General features: G+C 36.5%; 1 long non-coding RNA gene across 2 annotated transcripts in view; it reads left to right on the forward strand.

Annotated features, from left to right (window-relative positions):
* LOC131383614 (uncharacterized) overlaps nt 1-20,761 on the forward strand; it is a 41,118-nt gene extending 20,357 nt beyond the window's left edge. The window contains exons 1-3 of one of the 2 annotated variants that reach the window (XR_009213772.1): nt 18,161-18,236; nt 18,996-19,290; nt 20,399-20,761. This is a non-coding gene — a long non-coding RNA (uncharacterized LOC131383614). Of the gene's footprint in view, nt 1-18,160; nt 18,237-18,995; nt 19,291-20,398 lie in introns of those variants that run through there. The other variant, XR_009213771.1, reaches the window with a different exon arrangement.
* Nucleotides 20,762-21,005: the final 244 nt, after the last annotated feature.

Here is a 21,005-nt window from a genome sequence, read left to right on the forward strand (position 1 = left end):
ATAATTACAATAAATGTTAATAGACTAAATAATCAATAGGTAGAGTTTGTCAGGCTAAATCAAAATGTAAGATATAACTAAATACCAGAGAATATTATTCAGCCTTTTGGCCAGGCGCAGTGGCTTATGCCTATAATCCCAATGCTTTGGGAGGCCGAGGCAGGTGGATAACTTGAGGTCAAGTGTTTGAGATCAGCCTGGCCAACATGGTGAACCCCCTCTCTACTAAAAATACAAAAATTAGCCAGATGTTTTGGTGCACACCTGTAATCCCAGCTACTCAGGAGGCTGAGGCATGAGAATCTCCTGAACCCGGGAGATGGAGGTTGCAGTAAGCCGAGATCATGCCACTGTACTCCAGCCTGAGCGACAGAGTGAGAGTCTGTCTCAAAAAACAATAAAATAAAAAAGAATAGTATTCAGGCTTTAAATAGAAGGAAATCCTGCCATTTGTGACAACACTGATGAACTTAAAGGACATTATACCAAGTGAAATAAGCCAAAAACAAAAGGAGAATGCTATTATATAATACCACTTACATAATCAACCTGCAATAGTCAAACTCATATAAGCAAAGAGTGGAATAGTAGTTTCCAGGAGTGGAAAACTGAAATTGTGTGACACTATTCCAAAGGTAGTAAGTGTCTATTATACAAGATAAATAAGTCCTAGGAATTCACTGTATAGCCTAGTGCCTGTATGCTAGGCTACCACTAACACTAAAATTCTACCAATACTGTATTGCATACTTAAAATGTGTCTGAGGGTATATCTTGTGTTCCTATCACACACACAAATAATAATAATAAAAGGGTGGGGGGAACTTTTTGATGTAGAGGTTTAGGGAATCTATTGTGATAGTTTTACAAGTGTTTACAAGTCCAAACATCAATTTGTATATATTAACTATGTATAACTTTTGGGTGTCAAATAAAAAATTAAATTTAAAAATAAAGGAGACTTACAAATTCAAAGACAGATAGTTAAAAGTAAAAGAATGGAAAAAAATATCAAACGTATAAGAACTACTAGATACAAAAGCAAGTCAGGCGCGATGGCTCACACCTGTAATCCCAGCACTTCCGTAGGCTGAAGTGGGCAGATCACTTGAGTTCAGGAGTAGTAGACAGTCTGGGAAACATGCTGAAAACCTGTCTCTACCAAACAAAACAAAACAAAAAATTAGCTGGGCAGCATGGCACGTGCCTGTAGTTCCAGGCACTTGGTAGGCTGAGGTTGGGAGGATGGCTTGAGCCCAGAAAGTGGAATTTGCAGTGAGCTGAGATTGCACCACTGCACTCTAGCCTGAATTTAAAAAAACAGCTATAGCAGCTATTTGGATTTCAGACAAAATAGACTTAAGAGGAGACACACCATTAGCATCAAGTAGCACTACTTTACAATTTTAAAAGGGTCAATGTATCAGCTAGATATAAAAATTACAAATGTATGTGTACTCAACAATAGAATCCTAAAATCACCAAAGCGAAAACTGACAGAATTAAAAGTAGAAGTGAAAAAGTCCACAATTAGAGGCTTCAACAATTTACTACTGGTAATTGATATAAGAAGTAGGTCAAAAAGTAAAGAACACCTTTATTTTTACTGACTTTTCTACCTACTTGTTGCTACCGAAAAACACTAACAACCAACTTTGCTGCAACAGACCCTAGACCCATTTCAATGAGAGAAAAGAGTGCCTCCGATCTGTATGGTAGTTTACTGAAAAAGGGTTATTTCACATTCTACTATTCCTCTACCCCTCATGTTCAGAATATAATTTTAAAATATGAAACATAGGCCGGGCGCAGTGGCTCACGCCTGTAATCCCAGCACTTTGGGAGGCCGAGGCAGGTGGATCACAAGGTCAGGAGTTCCAGACCAGCCTGGCCAAGATGGTGAAACCCCATTTCTACTAAAAATACAAAAATTAGCCGGGCACAGTGGCAGGCGCCTGTAGTCCCAGCTACTCAGGAGGCTGAGGCAGGAGAATCACTTGAACCCGAGAGGCAGAGGTTGCAGTGAGCAGAGATCGCGCCACTGCACTCCAGCCTGGGTAACAGAGCGAGACTCCATCTCAAAAACAAAACAAAAAACAAACTAAACAAAATGTGAAACATAAAAATAAGCAGAAATATGTGACCTATAATCAAGAGAATCACAGGCGGCAGAAGCACTTTAACAGAGGACCCACACACTGGAGTCAGTAGATAAGAACTCCAAGTAACTATGAAAAGCATAAACATGATCTATCTTTTTCATTTTCACTTCAAATTCGATCTTTAATTTTAGAGTAAGTTTCTTATATTGTTTGTAAAATTGTTTAATGATTGGCACCATACTATTGTAAGTTAAAAGTGCATAATGTAAACTCGTATAGAGCAACTACTTAATCGTATAACACACAAATTTCAATAGTAAGAATAATGTGTAACGGTAAAAAGCATTCAATTAACCCAAAAGAAGGCATGAAAGGGGGGACAAGGAAGCAAGGAATAGATAGGAAAAAACAGAAAATATATAGCAAAATGGTAAACTTTAAACCTTTCAATATTTACATAAAAAGCAAATTAAATATTGTGGATAAAAAGGGTATAAACATCTAAAATTGCAAGGATGGAGGAAAGAGAAAAGCCAAGCTTCAGGCTTTTAGAAGACTCTTCAGAATTTAAAAACATGTTTGTATAAGTTTATTAGGCAACACCCTAAATCAAGGGTCCCCAACCCCGGGGCCGCAGACTTGTACCAGTCTGTAGCCTGTTAGGACTGGGTCTGCACAGCAGGAGGTGAGTGGCAGGCCAGTGATCATTACCACCTGAGCTCCATCTCCTGGCAGATCAGTGGTGGCATTAGATTAGGGATCTAGGTTGCATACTCCTTATGAGATCTAACTAATGCCTGATGCTCTGAGATGGAACAGCTTCATCCCCAGCTACCACTCCCACAATTCTGTGGAAAAACTGTCTTCCATGAAACTGGTCCCCAGTTCTAGAAAGGTTGGGGAACACTGCCCTTATCCTTCAGAGGTCTAATCAAAGGGTCTTAGGGCCACACCATATGGTCTACTACATCTTACTTAATTTTCTGTGATTGATTGATTATTCTTTAGTGTTTTGTGTCAGAAGAAAAATTCAAAGATAACAAACATTTCTATGTACCAGAATTTTTACATGTGTTTAACCACTCAAATCTTATCACACACAATAATAGAAATACCTCAATTTCATGTAAAGGAAATTGAGACTATTATAATAATCAGTTCATAAATAATAATAAATTCACCTAGCATCTTGCCCTTAGAAGGTTTAGCAGATGGTAGTTAATTCTTAGACTCTCTACTTCCATAGTCTTTATACTTCTATAACATGATCCCTTCTAAAAGCAAGTGTATTGCACTTGAATTGGTAGAGTTAGACAAGGCAGCTGCAAAGTATTATTTGTAATGAATTAATTTCTCAATGTAAAATATTAATAGACGCCTGAATTAAGAGCAGAAAGGAATCATAATATTAAACTAGAAAGCATTAATGTGAGGGCTATAAATAATTTTAAAAATATTTTTAAGTAGACTGATTTTTCATTCTTTATTTTTCTAATTTCCCCATCTATTCATTAGGAAAAGTTTAAAATGTGATTAGAGGGATGATTATAATCAAGCTCAATTATGTAAGCATTCCAACTATACACCACAATTGCTCTCTATTCAACTGTGATCTCAACATTTGCTCCAGGCCACATTCAAAACTACACTGAATAATCATTTCTACCTGTAATACATGTACTAATTGGTAAAATATGTCTTTGTCAATTGAGCTTATTCAAAATTCTTTTGCACTCATTAAGTTAAAATATTGAGTTGATTTTCTTCAAATTGCCATAGATTTTCTTAACGTGTTGAAATTTTCAAATTATACCTTTCTTTCCTAAAAAAAAAATTAATAAACTCCATCACAAACCAAAAGACATCCTCTCACAAATCTTGAGAAAACTTTTTCTTATTTATTTGACATATTTAGAATGAAAACAATAGCAAGTTACATATTTTTAAAACTGTATATATTAATCTTAATAAAATCATTTTATGTATTAATGAGATATTTAAACTGTGTAGGGATGGGTCAATCAAGTATTATACAAACTTAGCAGATAATTCACAAATAATAAAAAGGCATTTTCTATGCATGAATTAAAAACATTTTTTCCTGTTATTAAATGTTGCTTGATATCTTCTTCCATTAGTCTTACTGTTGTGTATAAACATTAAATTCATTTAATAATATTTCATGATTAATGAATATTAACTAGTTACCAAGCGTTGTCTTAAGCACTTAATTCATTTTCTCATTTTATCCTCATAATAATCATTTATTTTACTAACTTCACCCTCATTATTGTGGTGTCAAAGTTATGAAAAAGTCAAATAATTCCTCCAAAGTGACGCAATTACTTTTTTTTGGAGTCAAGATTTGTTCCTCAACTACTGGAATCGTAACTGGTAAGCTGTGCCTCATGCTTACCAATGACATTTGTCCATTCATTGATGAATTCAAACACTTGCGGAGAAGATTTTACATAGCAGGCCAGAACCAGGCACTGAAAGCAAAATTGATTATGACATGTAAGGAGCCCACTGTTTTCTAGAAAAATAGATTATTCTATAAATAGAGTTAAGCATTACAACTGCTTGGATATATTTGTGCAGAGCTATGTAATATCATAATTAATTTTAGAATGATTTTCACATTCTTAGTATAAGCCAAACAATGAATTAGGCAGAAAAGCTCCAATGTTAACAATATACGGAATTTAGATCCTCATAAAGTGCACTGTCAAGTTGGAGATGTAAAGAGGTAAAAGATAATGAAATTAAGACATTGGAAAGTAAAAGTTTTGAAAACAGAGAAAAAGACAACCTAACCCAAATTTGGGTGTCAGGTAAGGGTTTCAGGAAAAATCATTGCATAGAAATTAGTAAAGACACTAGGTTAAGAGGGATAGGTAGAATGTTCCAGAGAGGATTAAGAGTAGTGCAGAAAACTTAACATAAAAAATAGTTTATCACTGAAAGTAGTTTAGCATGGTTGTCACGCAAGATTACAGTCAGATGAGGAGTTCAGAAAAGGGCCTGCTGAAATAGCAGACATCAGGCCACACTTTCATAAAACTATTGTAAATGACATTAATTCCTTAATTTCATTTACAGATTGTTCATTCCAAGTGTATAGAAATGCAACTGATGTTTGTATATTGATTTCATACCCTACAACCTTGCAGAACTTGATTATTAACTTTATTCATCTTAATACTTTAAATTTTTATACTCCCTAGGATTATTTTCTATTCTCTGAGAATAGAGATATAGTTTAACTTCTTCCATTTAAATCTGGATGCCTTTTATTTCTTCCCCTGATTGCTCTGTGTCCACAGTACAATGTTGAACATAAGAGGCCAGGGCACATATACTTCTCTTGCTCCTGATCTTAGAATAAAAACATCTAGTCTTTCACCATTAAGTATTAAGTTAGCTTATATGAACAACTTTCATTTGCAACTTATATATCTTTCTTGTTCTTGCCAAATTGCTCTAGATAGGGCTTCTAGTACCATGTGGATAGAATTAGCAAAAGTAGGCACCCTTATTTTATTCCTGATCTCAGAGAAAAAGCTTTAAATCTTTCACCTTTTACAACAGTGCGAGGTTAGCTGTGGGTTTTTCATGTATGGCTTTTGTTATGTGGTGGTAATGTTCTTCTCTTCCTAATTTGTTAAGTGTTTAACATAAATATATAATTTGTTAAGTTTTTATGTTAAACACTTAACAAATTAGGACAAGAAAGATTAGGATTTTCATCAAATACTGTTCCTGTACCTATTGAGAATATCACGCGATTTTTGTATTTTTTTATTCTATTGATAGTCTCTATCTTTTGTTCTATGGAATACTTTGCAGATAATTGTTACTTTGTTTTTTCTTTTTGAGATGGAGCCTCGCTCTGTCGCCCAGGCTGGAGTACAGTGGCACCATCTCTGCTCACTGCAAGCTCCGCCTCCCAGGTTCACGCCATTCTCCTGCCTCAGCCTCCCGTGTAGCTGGGACTACAGGCACCCACCACCACGCCCGGCTAATTTTTTGTATTTTTAGTAGAGACGGGGTTTCTCCATGTTAGCCAGGGTGGTCTTGATCTCCTGACCTCCTGATCCGCCCGTCTTGGCCTCCCAAAGTGCTGGGATTACAGGCATGAGCCACTGCGCCCGACCAATTGTTACTTTTTTAATGTTTAGTGGAATTAAACAGTGAAGAAGACACCTAGGCCTGGAATTTGTGAGTAGTTTTTTTAAAATTATGACTTTAATTTCTTCAGTTATTATGGGTTTATTCAGATTTTCCATTTCTTCTTGAGTCAGTTTTAATAGTTGTTTTCTAGATATTTCACTTTCATCTAAGTTATCTAATTTGTTGCTGTATAATTGTGGATACTATTCCTTTATAATCCTTTTTATTTCTGTAAAGTTGGCAGTAATATTTCCTCTCATTTCTACCTACTAATTTAAGACTTCTCTCTTTTTTCCTCAATCTAACTAAAGATTTTCAATATTTAACTTTACAAAGAACTAGATTTTGGCTTAACTGGTTTTCTCTATTTTATTTTTCACTTATCAATGTTATTCATTTCTACTTTATGTATTTCCCTCCTTCTTCTTGCCTTCATTACAATGTATTTTCTTTTTCCAGTGACCTAACATGAAAGACTGGATTATTGATTTTAGATCATTTTTCTACCTTAATATAGGCATTATATTTATAAACTTAGCTCTAAGAAAGGTTGTAATTTAGTGGACAGAAACACTTAAGTCAAACAATATTTGAAAATGTATTCATGAACTATTGATAAATATGTGTAATTGCTACCACAAAAAAATGGAGGAGTTGATTTTACTTAATAATATCTTTAAGAGCTTCATAAACAAGTGCTAACAGAAAAAAAGGAAAAAAAAAATAGTTATGCCTCCTCTTTATCTTTCCACTTTTTCAGTGAGGGTGACATTGTAATACTAGAAGTTCACACAGAGTATGTGGAAAGGGCTTATAGTTATTAATGTGTAATAATTGCTTATCAGTGAAGAAGGAAAAACAGATTACATGTTTGAGTGGCGGCCATGAACTTGGATTTCAAAGATGGAACATATACATTTCCATAATCTATAAATAAATGGCAAATACAGTTGAATATATGTCCCTGCCAAATCTCATGTTGAATTGTAATCCCCAGTGTTGGAAGTGTGGCCTGATGGGAGGTGTTTGGATCATGGTGGCAGATCTCTCAAGGCTTGGTGTTGCCCTGGCAGTAGTGAGTGAGTTTGCAAGTTCTGGTTATTTAAAAGTGTGGGCACTTCCCTAGGCTTCTTGCTACTCCTGCCATGTGAGACACCTGCTCTCTTTGCCTTCTGCCATGACTGTAAGCCTTCTGACACTTCCCCAGAAGCAAATTCCAGTGCTATGATTCCTGTACAGCCTGCAAGACCATGAGCCAAGTAAACCTTTTCTTATGAATTACCCAGTCTCAGGTGTTTCTTTATAGCAATGCAAGAACGTTATAATACAGTGGACTTAAAAGTGAATTGTGACTAATTTTTGGAAAAATCTTAAGAAGATTACCCCCAAAAATGTAGAATAAAAACTTTTATAATGTGTGCTATATAATTCACGTAGGATTTGCTACTGATAAGTAAAATCAATACAGAAACATTTAAAATATGTCTAACTGGCATTATGTAAAGGTTTATGAGGCTCAGAAAGGCTAGAATATCTTTGTATCTTACTTTCACTAAAGTATTTAATAAAATATTTTACAAATGTTGTTGTGATTAAGCTAACCTGTTGACACATGTTTTTAGCAGTTTAAAATAATCATAAATTATAGGTTATATCAACTTACAATGAGATGTCTACTGGCTTACAAATGTAACCTGTCCTGTAGAGTTCTGTGTGCAATACTTTTATCAAAGATTTTGGTGAGAATTCCAGGTAGAGCAAGATGGCTGAACAGAAGCCTCTAACAAACATTCCTCTGCAGGAGAATCAAATTGAACTATCTGCACTAAAAAGCACCTTCATAAGAACTGAAAATCAGGTGAGTTATCACGGTACTTGGTTTTATCATCATATTAAGGAAAGAAGCACTGAAGAGGGTAGGAAAGTTAGGTCTTCAATCACCTGTGCCACCCTTCCCCCATCCCCTGGCAGTGGTCTCGTGGCATAGAGAGAAAATCTGTGCACTTGAGAAGGGAAGAGCTCAGTGACTGTGGGACTTTGCATTGGAACTCAGTGCTTCTCTATCATAGCAGAAAGCAACCTGGGGTGGACCTCAGCCAGTACCCACGGAGGGAGCATTTGGACCAGAACTAGCCAACAAATCATCCGTCTCAGCAGTTAGAACCTGAGTTCCAGCAAGCCCTGCCACTGTGGGCTAAAGTGTTCTGGAGCCCAAAATAACTTGAAAGACGGTATAGACCACAACCATATAGACCACAACTTGAAAGACAGTGTAGACAGTATAGACCAGTATAGACCACAGTTCCTGGGCAAGTCTTGGTACTGTTTTGGCTTGGAGCCAGGAGCTGGTGGACTTGAGTTGCCTGGGATCCAGTGAGACACCAGCAGGTGCAGGCAATGGAGTGCTTGCATCACCTCACCCCTAACCCCAGGCATTAGCAACCCCTGGGAGAGGTTCCTTCCCTCTGAGAAGAGGAAAGAGGACAGTAAAGAGTACTTTGTCAGCCGGGCGCGGTGGCTCACGCCTGTAATCCCAGCACTTTGGGAGGCCGAGGTGGGTGGATAACGAGGTCAGGATATCGAGACCATCCTGGCTAACACGGTGAAACCCCATCTCTACTAAAAATACAAAAAATTAGCCAGGCGTGGTGGCGGGCGCCTGTAGTCCCAGCTACTCAGGAGGCTGAGGCAGGAGAATGGTGTGAACCCGGGAGGCAGAGCTTGCGGTGAGCCGAGATCACGCCACTGCACTCCAGCCTGGGAGACAGATCGAGACTCTGTCTCAAAAAAAAAAAAGAGTACTTTGTCTTGCAACTTGGATATCAGCTCAGCCACAGTAGAATACGCCACCAAGCAGAGTCCTGAGAAACCCATTCTAGGCCCTAGCTTCCTGATGACATTTCTAGACACACTTTGGGCCAGAAGGGAACCCAGTGCCTTGAAGGGAAGGACCAAGTCCTGGCAGAATTCATCACCTGTTGACAAAAAATCCTGTGGGCCCTGAATAATCAGCAGTGGTAGCCAGGCCAAACTCACCACGGGCCTTGGGTGAGACTCAGAGCTGTGCTGGCTCCAGGTGTGACTCAGTACATTTTCAGCTGTGGTGGCTATAGGAGAGACCCCTTCTACGTAAGGAAGGGAAAGAGTAAAGGAGACTTTGTCTTGCAGCTGAACCACAGAGAGCTGATAGAGAACAAGGTGGGGGCTCCTGGGATCCCTGATTCCAGGCCTTGATTTCTCAGTGACATTTATGGACCTGCCCTGGGCCAGAACAGAGCCCATGGCCCTGAAAGGACAGACTCAGGCCTGGCAACCTTTACTAAAGCCGACTGGAGAGCCCTTGGGCCTCAAGTGAACATCAGCAGTAGTCAGGCAGTACTAGCTGTGGGCCAGGGGAGGTGGTAGCCACAGAGAGACTCCTCTGCTTGGGGAAGGGGAAGGAAAGAGTAAGAAGTACTTTGTCATGTGACTTGGGTGCCAGCCCAGCTACAGTAGAATAGAATAACAGGTAGATTCTTAAGTTTCCTGACTCCAGCCAGTCTTTTGCAGGTGACATCCCCACACCCACCCTGGGCTGGGGGAAACTCACTACCCTGAATGGAAGGAAAAAAGCCTGGCTGGATTTACCACCTGCTGACTGTAGAGCCCATGGACCTTGAGTGAACATAGGTGGTGATCAGGAAGTGATCAGTACAGGTCTCGGGCAAGACCCAGTGCTGCACTGGCTCCTGATCTTACCTAGCATAGTCCCAGTGATGCTGATCACAGGAATCCTTGTGTCACCCCAGCTTTAAGCAGCTCAGAAGAGATAGAGAGACCACATTTCTTTGGGGGAAAGTAAGGGAAGAGAATATGAGACCCTGCCTGGTAATCTAGGGAATTCTTCCAGATCTTACACGAGACTGCCAAGATAGCACACCTACGAGTCTCCAAGGGCCACAGCATTACTGAGCTTGGAGTATCTCATAAAGCAAATAAAGCTTCAGTGATCAAAGACTTAGATCACGACACTCAAGTTTTCGAGTCCCTGGAAGGCCTTCCCAAGAAGGATGGGTACAAACAAGCCTGGAGTGCAAAGACTACAATAAATACCTAAGTCTTCAATGTGCAGATACTTAAAAACATCCACAAGCATCAAGACAATCCATAACAAAAAAAAATATTACCTCACCAAATGAACTAAGTGAGATACCAGGGACCAATCCTGGAGAGACACAGATATATGATCTTTCAGACAGAGAACTCAAAATAGCTGTTTTGAGAAACCTCAGTGTAATCCAAGAAAATACGGAGAAGGAATTAAGAATCCTGTAAGATAAATTTAACAAAGAGATAAAAATAATTTTTAAAAATTAGGGAGAAATTCTGGAGCTGAACAATGAAATAAACATACTAAAGAAGGTGTCAGGCTTCTTATCAGAATTGATTAAACAGAAGAAAGAATTAGAGGGGCTGAAGACAGGCTATTTGAAAACACACAGTCAGAGGAGACAAAATAAAAAATAATAAAAAACAATAAAGCATACCTACAGGATTCTGACAATATCCTCAAAAGGGCAAATCCAAGAGTTATTGGCCTTAGAGAGGAGGTAGAGAGAGATCTCAAGGCAGAAAGTTTATTCAAAGGGATAATATCAGAGACCATTCCAAACCCGAAGAAATATATCAATATTCAAGTACAAGAAAGTTATAGAACACCAGCAAACTTAACCCAAATAAGACTACCTCAAAACACTTAATAATCAAACCTCCAAAGATCAATGATAAAGAAAGGACCCATATACAAAAATTAAATAAAAATGAATTGAAAATTTAAATCAAAGACCTCAGACTATGAAAGTACTGAAAGCAAAAATTAGAGAAACTTTTCAGGACTTTGGGCTGGTCAAAGATTTCCTAAGTAATACCTCACAAACACAAGCAACCAAAGCAAAAATGGACAAATGGAATCACATCAAGTTAAAAAATCTTCTGCACAGCAAAAGAAATAATCAAAAAAGTGAACAGACAACCTACAGAATGAGGTTAAGAGACAATATTTGCAAGCTATTTACCTGACAAAAGACTTATAACCATTATACATAAGGAGCTCAGACAAGTCAATAGGAAAAAAAATCTAATAATTCGATTAAAAAAATGAGCAAAAGAGCTGAATAGACATTTCTCAAAAGAAGACATAAAAATTGCAAACAAGTATATAAAAAGTGTTCAACATCACTGATGATTAGAGAAATGCAAATCAAAAATTCCATAAGATATCATCTCACCCTAGTTAAAATGACTTGTATACAAAAGACAGGTGAGGATGTAGGGAAAAGGGAACTCTCATACCTTTTTGGTGGGGATGTAAATTAGTATAACCACTATGGAGAACAGTTTGGAGATTTCTCAAAAAACTAAAAATAAAACTGTCATAATATCCAGGAATCCCACTCTTAGGCATATACTTGAAAGAAAATCAGTATATCAAAGAGATATCCACACTCCCATGTTTCTCCCAGCACCATTCACAATAGCCAAGATTTGGAAGCAACCTAAGTGTCCATCAGTAGATGAATGGATAACGAAAATATGGTAGACATACACAACTGAATATTATTCAGTCATAAAAAAATCTCTGAGATCCCTCCATTTGCAACAATAGGGGTGGAACTGGAGGTCATTACATTAAGGGAAATAAGCCAGGCACAGAAAGACAAATTCCACATGTTCTCACTTATTTGTGGGAGCTAAAATAAAATTAAAACAATTGAACTCCTGGACATAGGGAGGAGAATGATAGTTACCAGAGGGTGGGAAGTATAGTGGGTGTTGGAGGAAATGGGGCTGGTTAGTAGGTCCAAGAATAGATAGAATGAATAAGATCCGTATCATGACAGGGTGATTAAGCCATACATAATTTATTGTATATTGTAAATAACTGAAAGAGTATAATGGAATTTTTTTGTAACACAAAGAATGCATAAATGCTTGAAGTGATAGAAACTCCATTTACCTTGATGTGATTATTACCCATCGTATGCCTGCATCAAAATATCTCCTATACCCCGTAAATATACATACCAACTCTGTAACCACCAAAATTGTTTAAAAATAAAATTAGAAAATAAAAATAATAGGACAATTTTAATGAGATTTAAATGGCACATTAAATGTAGTAATATTTTGTGAAGATATAAATATGGAATATAAGAGTGATGTTATTGAGGATGACTTTAATATTGTATTCTTAGTAAACAAGTGAATGTGGTACCATTTACCACTTGTGTATGACAAACATCGTCGTAAAAAACAGTTCGTGAGAAGCAATCAAGAGCTTGATTTCAAACAGAAATCTGTTTGAAATATCTATTAGACATTCTATGATTATATCAAGTTATCAGGTTTGAGAGAGAAGTCAGGCTGAAGGTTCAAAGTGAGAGGTCATAAGCTTAAATATTACATTTAATTTCATTGTACTGGAAGAGATCATCCAAAGTATCCAGTAAAAATGGAGAGAGAAAAAAATGAAAAATGATGAAGGGTTGTTTAATAACAACAAAAAAGCAAATAATCTGGGGGAAAAAATCCCATGAAGTTTTATAATTTCTTTTTGGCCTATGGACAGCCTTACTTTAATAGAACTATAATTCAAAGTAACAGCAGTATATTACTAATTATGTTTAATAAAAGTCAGAAAATAAAGTAAAAATGCATTGAAACAACAAAAATTATATTTATGTATAAAACATTATTTTCATTATACTAATATACACCTGAAGATTTAAATAATTATTTTAAAGAACATGAAATATAAGTTTGCAGAAAGTTATACTATTATCAGAATGAAAGTCAACCTATATTTTCTAAGTATGATAATTTTTGAATTTTTAGTATATACTGAGAATAGAAAAAGTAGCCTAATTACATAAATTAATCCAACTCAATAGCAAGTTAACATTCAAGTTAGGTTTATAACATATACTTTTATATCATATTCAACTATTTTTCCTCCAGTAACTTTTTCAAAAGTCAGTGGAATTATATGGTAAGAACTGAGTGCTGGGAAGACCAGACTAATTTATAATGGATATTAAATCTAAAAGATATCACTAGGGCCAAAGTTGACTTCGGCTGTATTTGAAAGACACAAGAAGTATCTCCCATTAGACTAGCTACTCATAGCTTAGCCCTCAGGGGAGTCTTACTTTTGTTCTGCACATTAAAAATCCTCAAATTGAGTTGGCAAAGCTTGAAAATGTTTTAAGTTAAAACAAAATACAATCTGACAAATTATGTAAGTTCACATTTAAAGTTTTGCCAGCTTAGGCTGTTTGCTCTTTCTCATTTGTCGTGGGCATTCATAATTGCAGGGTCACACAAAATAATGAAAATTGTTTGAAAGATGTTTCAAAGTTTTCTTTACTGAGAGACCTACCACCCAGAGAGAAATCATGTTACTATATTGAATTTTGTGTAGGATGGAGTTTATTTGAATCTAAAAGATTCATGTCACAAAATAAATGTTAGAATGACCTGAATGTTGGCATATCATTAGGGAAGATGAAATCGTTATTCTCAAAAAGGGCAAATCTTTATAGATAATTGTGAATACCACCAATGTATTTCCATTTTGAAAGTAGAGGTGCTGTTAAAGTTTAAGACAGATTAAAAATTACTTTTTATAAAATATATTGATGAGGTAATTTAATCTTTAATATATGTTAAAATAATGAAGAAGCTCAGGCCTCTGAGTTTAGTAATAAGGATATGAATCAGGTGAATTCAAGAAAATATAGAGGTCAGAAGAGTTAAAAAACAGACAGGATGAACAATGGGTGTATTCTGAAATAGAATCAGGATTATTTGCCAAAAGCTTAAAAGCATAGGCAGCAGGTAGGCCTGAAAATAAGCTGCGTGGTCCACGCTGGTCAGTGTTTCTGACCTCAGCGGGCCACACTGAGACACTCTCCAAACAGGCTTTCATGACCTTGGGCTTCCTCTTTATAACTGTTCTGCATTTGATCTTTACAACCTTTAAAACTAATTTCATCATGTCCTATTGCAAACTCCCCTGAGGGTCTTGCTATTATTTTTATTTTCAGTTTATACTGCTAATCCTTTTTTTTTCTTTCTTTGAGACATGGTCTTGCTCTGTCACCCAGGCTGGAGTGCAGTGGCATGGTCTTGGCTCACTGCAACCTCCGCCTCCCAGGTTCAAGTGATTCTCCTGCCTCAGCCTTCCGAGTAGCTGGGATTATAGGCATGCACCACCAGGCCCAGCTAATTTTTGTATTTTTTAGTAGAGATGGGATTTCACCATGTTCTCCAGGTTGGTCTCAATCTCCTGTCCTTCAGTGATTCGACCTCTTCTGCCTCCCAAGCTGGTGGGATTACAGGCGTGAGCCACTGTGCCAGGGCTGCTAATTTACTTTCAATAGTAAATAATAATTTACTTTCAATAAATTGCTCCATAATTTGCTAACAAATAACTAGTTTGACATTATCATACCTGCATAATTTCCTACATGCATAACTTCCTTATGTTAATTTGTTAAACACTCACAGTTTAGTATACTTCTTTAATAAACATTTGTTTCCGTGTTCATACCTATACTCTTTTCACTTTTCTCAGCATTCCTTAGTCTACCTATAGTATTTGCTTGTATAACAATGTAATTTCAACTGCTATGCATACTACTTTTAAAGGAAGCTACATTACTAATCTATAATATTCATAAATGTTTATAAATCTGTCTCCATGTTTGAGATGAATTTTACAAATCGATATTAAAATAACATCACAAAAATGAAAATATTTCAGAAACAAAATTATTTCAAAGAATACTTTTAGTGTAAAATTGGCTTGTTTTTGAAAAAAGCCTATATAGTTTTCTTAAAATATAATCCTAAGGTTATAAAAATCACCAAAACGTGTTTACTACTTTTGTGTGGGAAGTCTTTTTCCTTCAAAACAATTAAGTTATTGGGTTCTAAATAAATAGGAAAGCCATATTTATTGCTTTATGGCAATACATTGCACAGTATTATATAAAATGGCTTTTTTTTATATATTTATGCTTGTGATAAAACTTGCTAAATATCTAATATTCTATATGTGTTTTACTGGGCCACATTATTAGAACAATCTTTTTTTCTAATTTGATAAAGCTCACAATTTAGTAACACTGTAATTCTAATTCCATATTCTACCCTAATACTATAAAGCCTGGAATAGGGTATATTCACAATAACATTGAAAACAAATGCCTTTGTCTAGCCATAATAATGATAAAAATGTAAAAGAAAACAATGTTTACGAAAATTCTCACTAATATTTATTCAACAATTATCTAGTGTCAAGTCATGAGCCAAGTGTTTTATTTTGGTTAGCTCATTTAATAATTGGTCTAAATATAAATATTAATAGTATTTATCTCCATTTCCTAGTTTAGAGAATTCACTATTAAATAAGCTATATATTTGCTATAGGTCAAAATGTTACTAAAATAGGTTGTAGTAGAATTTGGATCTAGGTCTATCTTAATGTAAAGGTCAACCCTTACTGTAAACTTTGAACCACAAAATAATTTTAAGGCCAAATAAGTCTGGTCTACACCCCAGTAAAAATGCCAAAATTTATATTCATGATTTTTTCCTTAAAAAGTGTATCCTTTATTTATTCTAATATTATTCATTTAACTTTCATGATTGTCTTAATCCATTTGTGCTACTATAACAAAATACCTGAAGCTCGGTGATCTTTAAAGAGCAGAAATGTATTTCTCACTGTTCTGGAGGCTCAAGAGTTCAGGATCAGGGCAGATTTGCTATCTCTCAAGGACTGCTCTCTGCCTCCAAGATGGTATCTTGTGGCTGTCCTCACATGGCCAAAGGAAGAAAGGCAAAAGGGTTTAAGCTAATCTTCTCCATCCCTTTCATGAGGCACTAATCTATTTGTGAGGGAGGAACACTCATGATTTAATCACTTCCCAAGAGGCCCCATGTATTAATACTACCACAATAGAGATTAAATTTCAATGTGAATTTTAGAGGGATACATTCAAACCATAGCACTGATATTTCAGCCATATTTCCTAACAAAACTTATTCAATGGTCTTTAATCTGCATTAATTTCCAAGTGATTTATAACAAATTAAAATGTTTTCCACTTTAATTTTCCAAAGAAAATTTTCTAAGAAAACTCACATTTTCAAAAACGCATTTTCATCGTAACGGGAAATCAAACCCAAAACTAAACGTAGGTGTGTTAGTTTGTTCTCACGCTGCTGGAAAGAATACTACCTGAGACAGTGTAATTACTAAGGAAAGAGGATTAATTGACTCAGAGTTCTGCAGGCTTAAAGGGAAGCATGGCCAGGAGGCCTCAGGAAACTTATAATCATGGAAGAAGGCGAAGAGGGAGCAAGCACCTTCTTCACAAGGCAGCAGGAGGGAATGTGTGCAATAACCAGGATGTACCATACTTTCAAACCATCAGCTCTCATGAGAACTCCCTGACTATCATGAAAACAACATGGGGGAAATTGACCCCTGTCCCCTGCCTCCTTGATCCAATCCCCTCTCACCTGGTCCCTCCCCTGACATGTGGGGATTACAATTAGAGATGAGATTTGGGTGGGGACACAGAGCCAAACCATATCAGTAGGTAATCAGATGGAAATCATATATCCAATTGGATGTCAGAGACAATAGGCTTTCTTGTAATTCCTCAAATTTCACTCACATATTGTGCCTTATTAGGAAATTCATCTCATCTCTGATGAAGTGTCACATCTACTGAATAAAGTGCATAGTAAGAGTGAGCACTTAGGTACCATCATAGCATCTAATAGAACAAGATTTTCAGGCAGAGAATACATTCTTGTTTAAGATATCACAGTCAAGGTCATCCAGGCAAGTTTACTTCCATATAATTAGGTAAGATTCAGTTCACATTGAGACAGGATGGGTCGTCAAAGAAGTAACCATGTCCTCCGGAGCCTGCAGCCCTGAAACCTCACCTTTAACACAATAAGCCCCAGCATTTGCATTGTAGTCAAGCTCATTCAAGCAAAGCTATCTCAGTAGGGAATTGCCCCTTTAAACAGCATGCACATTTTGATTGTACCTATCCTCAGACTGACCCTTTATTCACTATAATAGTAAAAAACACACCACTGGGTAGAGATTTAAGATGCTAATGAGAGATGAAATGTGTGAACTAACGTGTACAATGACTGTGCATGGGCACCCAGAGGACCACCCAGAACATGCCTACTGGCAACACCTCTTCCCACCCGCTTGTGAAGAATCATGTAAAACTCTCTATAAAAGAGTCTCCCTAGCGTGAGTCTTTGTTGCCTGTCTTCATGAGCAGCCCACTCTGAATTCTCACAGTGTGCTGTCTCTTCTGCATCTAACCTTCAGAGTATTCTTTCTCCTTTGCAATGAATTGCTCCATGCTGCATCTCCTTTGCTTTGTATTTCTTGTTTAATTTTTTTAAACTGAGAAGACAATAACCAAGGTTTCACAACAGCTGTCAACAACACGTGTGAAGCAGGTTAGGATAATCAAGCCTGAAATGACAATGTCAGTGTAATTTGGTGTTTGAGGATTCATTATTTAGTTAAAATTGTGTTAGTAAAAGTTGACCTCTCTAAAATTGTTCACACTACTTGAGTGGTACGATTTACTGCAATTTTTCCACCTCTTGAAGATAATGGAAAAATAATGTGAAGAAATACTTAGAATATAGTTCTATTCACAGTGGGTTATATGGGAAATACCATATTATGACAAGAGCTGGGAGAGAACAAATGTATCATCAGCAATAATAAACCAGAGTTACCTCATAAAGAGTAGAGGTGAAGTCAGGTTACTATCTCCAACACCATTGACTACCTGGCTGATTCTTGAGTACACAAGGCATAACTTCATCCCTGAAGACTCAGGAGTGATATTGTCATCATATGGACGGGTGAGGGGTTAAATTAAGAGAGTGGCAGAATGAAGAGGGACACGATCATAAAGAAGGGTTACATAAAAATTATGTATGCTGTAAAATAAATAGGGAGAGGCTTAAAGACTGAGTGAAGTTTCAGCTCAGGGACGTGGAAAGCTAAAACGAGCATTTCTCCAATTTTTACGAAAATAAAAAGACTGACAAACTGTAAATTAACAAACTGTAATGTAATAAATATAAGTAACTGTAGTGTAACAATGTAACAAATTGTAATTAACAAACTGTAAATGAATCCATTAGAAAACTGAGTTTATGGGGCAAACAACTCTCCTAAAATTGGAAGAAAGAGACTTTCCGTATGTTCTCAATTTTAAGTGGAAGCTAAGCTATGAGGACACACATAGAGTGATATAATGGACTTTGGGGACTGAGATGGGGGTAAGTTGGATGAGGGTTGAGGGATAAAAGACTGCATATTGGTGCACTAAAATCTCAGAATTCACCACTAAAGAAGTCATCCATGTAACTGAAACCCACCTGTACCCCAAACACTATTGAAAAAAAAATGTAAAGAGACCTTTCATGACAAGTAGGACTTTAGTGTTTTTTTACCTTGGAAAAATGCTACAGAATGCCATCAAGCCAGGGAGAAAATTCATCTGGAAATTTGCACCTAATTGCTAAAGACCTGGTGTGGGATGGATGGAAAGGGTGAAGACCCTGGAGGCTGCAGCATAGAGGAATTCTGAAGCCCTTGTATGATTTTCCTTCCAGGAAATCCATGTATTGCTGAAGGAAGAAAATCCTGAAAATGATCCTCTCTGGTGCTGGCTAGAGAAAGGGAGCATCAAAGACAGCCAAAATCACCCAGACCCATCTCCAGTGTCTAATCTACAGAATGGAAACCTTAATCTACAGGCACAATGGAAAGAAAATCTGTAGCCTGAGGGCATTGGTAGAAACCCAGAATAGCTGCTAGAGAGAGTTCTCAGCCAACACCAAAACACTACCAGATTCCTCGCCCATATTACTACTACGTGGGTTGTCAGATGAGATTCATGACAACCAGGTAAATTTGAATTTCAGATAAATAACAAATACATTTTTTAGTATAAGAACGTCCTCAAATATTGTATGGGTCATACTTACATTAAACAATTTTTATTTTATTTATATTTATTTATTTATTTTGATAAGGACTCGCTCTGTGGCCCAGGCTGGAGTGCAGTCGCTAAGGCTTTGAATTCCCAGGCTCAAGGGTTCCCTTTACCTCATCCTCAGGACCACAGCCATGCCACCAATGATTATTTCATTATTATTGTTTTTTGTAGAGACAAGGTCTTACTATCTTACCCAGGCTGGTCTCCAACTCCTGGGCTCCAGCTATTCTGTCACCTCAGCCTCCCAAAGTTCTGGGATTACAGATGTGAGCCACTGCACCCAGCTCTATTCATTGTCGATTTAAAATTCGAATAAGAGAATAACTTATCTTTATATGATCACTTATTTTGTTATATAATTTCTAATTTTACGGTTAGAGTTCATAGTAACCACCAATCATTTTATTACATGTCCATCTCTAAACATATCAATTTTTTTAACTAAAATTTTGTTCAAGAAAACTTGTGTGTGCCAGAATCCCTAGATTATTTTATGACTAACATTGACTCTATTGCTTGATTATTTAAAAAAAAAAAAAATTTTATATATACTTCTCAGACCATATTTCACTTCTCTAGAGTCTTTGAAGTTAATACATGCTATGTTATAGCATCAAGTGTTGCTATGAACAAGTCTGGTTTTAAAATTATTTTATCCTCTTTGTATATACTTACTCCATTTTTATATTAAAATTAGATGTATATCACCTAAAACCAAAGTAAATAATTTCAGTAAGATAGAGGTGTATATCTCTAACACAGAAATAAACAAAAAAGGTATTTAGGGTTGATATTCTGTCTTTGTGGCTATGATGAACCCAAATTTCTTCTATATTTTTATTATAACCAATGTTTCATTACTTTGAAATTTAAGTTTAGCTTATAGATCAGAATGGATAATGAAACTTCAGCTATTATGTTAGAATTGCATACAGGAAAAAATGTATGGAAGAGCAGAGGCAAAAGAAGCAACCATATGCCAACTGAATGTTAATGTTTATATTTCTCTTATGTTAGTACAAAACAAAGCAAGACGGGACCAGCACACGGGGTCAGGCCATGCAGAGCAGTTATAGCAACATCTAAACTTCTGCGCCACTAACTTTAGTGTGTGGTCCAAGATGCCTGCTGGAATTCTAACATTTAAGATCACAACATAGCAGGAAGAAGAGAAAGTGTGAGAAGAGCAAATGAGAGTAAACCCCAGCCAAGTCAGTTTTATTTCGACAGAGTCTTTCCACAAGCCCACCCAACATCTTTGACTTATATTTAAGTGATCACCTGTGACTGCCAGCAAGAATTAGAAATAACATTCTTTAGCTGTCTCCCTTGCTACACAGAATAAAACTGAAGTTTATCACTAAAGAAGAAAAGGAAGCACTAGAGCACACTGCGGTTCTGCTGTATCTGCATATACTTCATGAATGACTTTATAACATTCTTTTAATCTTTGGAGTTTTACACCTTCATAAGTATACATTTATTAAAAAATTGAGCAGATGCTACCTTGTTTTTGATTCATTTTATATGACAACAGCGTAGCTAAAGGCCTACTCTGTCATAGTTTTAAAACTTGTACTAACTTGACTTTAAGCTCTGACAGTTCCCTTTTCTTTTAATGCAG

Source organism: Hylobates moloch, unplaced genomic scaffold, assembly GCF_009828535.3.
Source record: "Hylobates moloch isolate HMO894 unplaced genomic scaffold, HMol_V3 SCAFFOLD_5, whole genome shotgun sequence".
In the NCBI taxonomy this organism is placed as follows: domain Eukaryota; kingdom Metazoa; phylum Chordata; class Mammalia; order Primates; family Hylobatidae; genus Hylobates; species Hylobates moloch.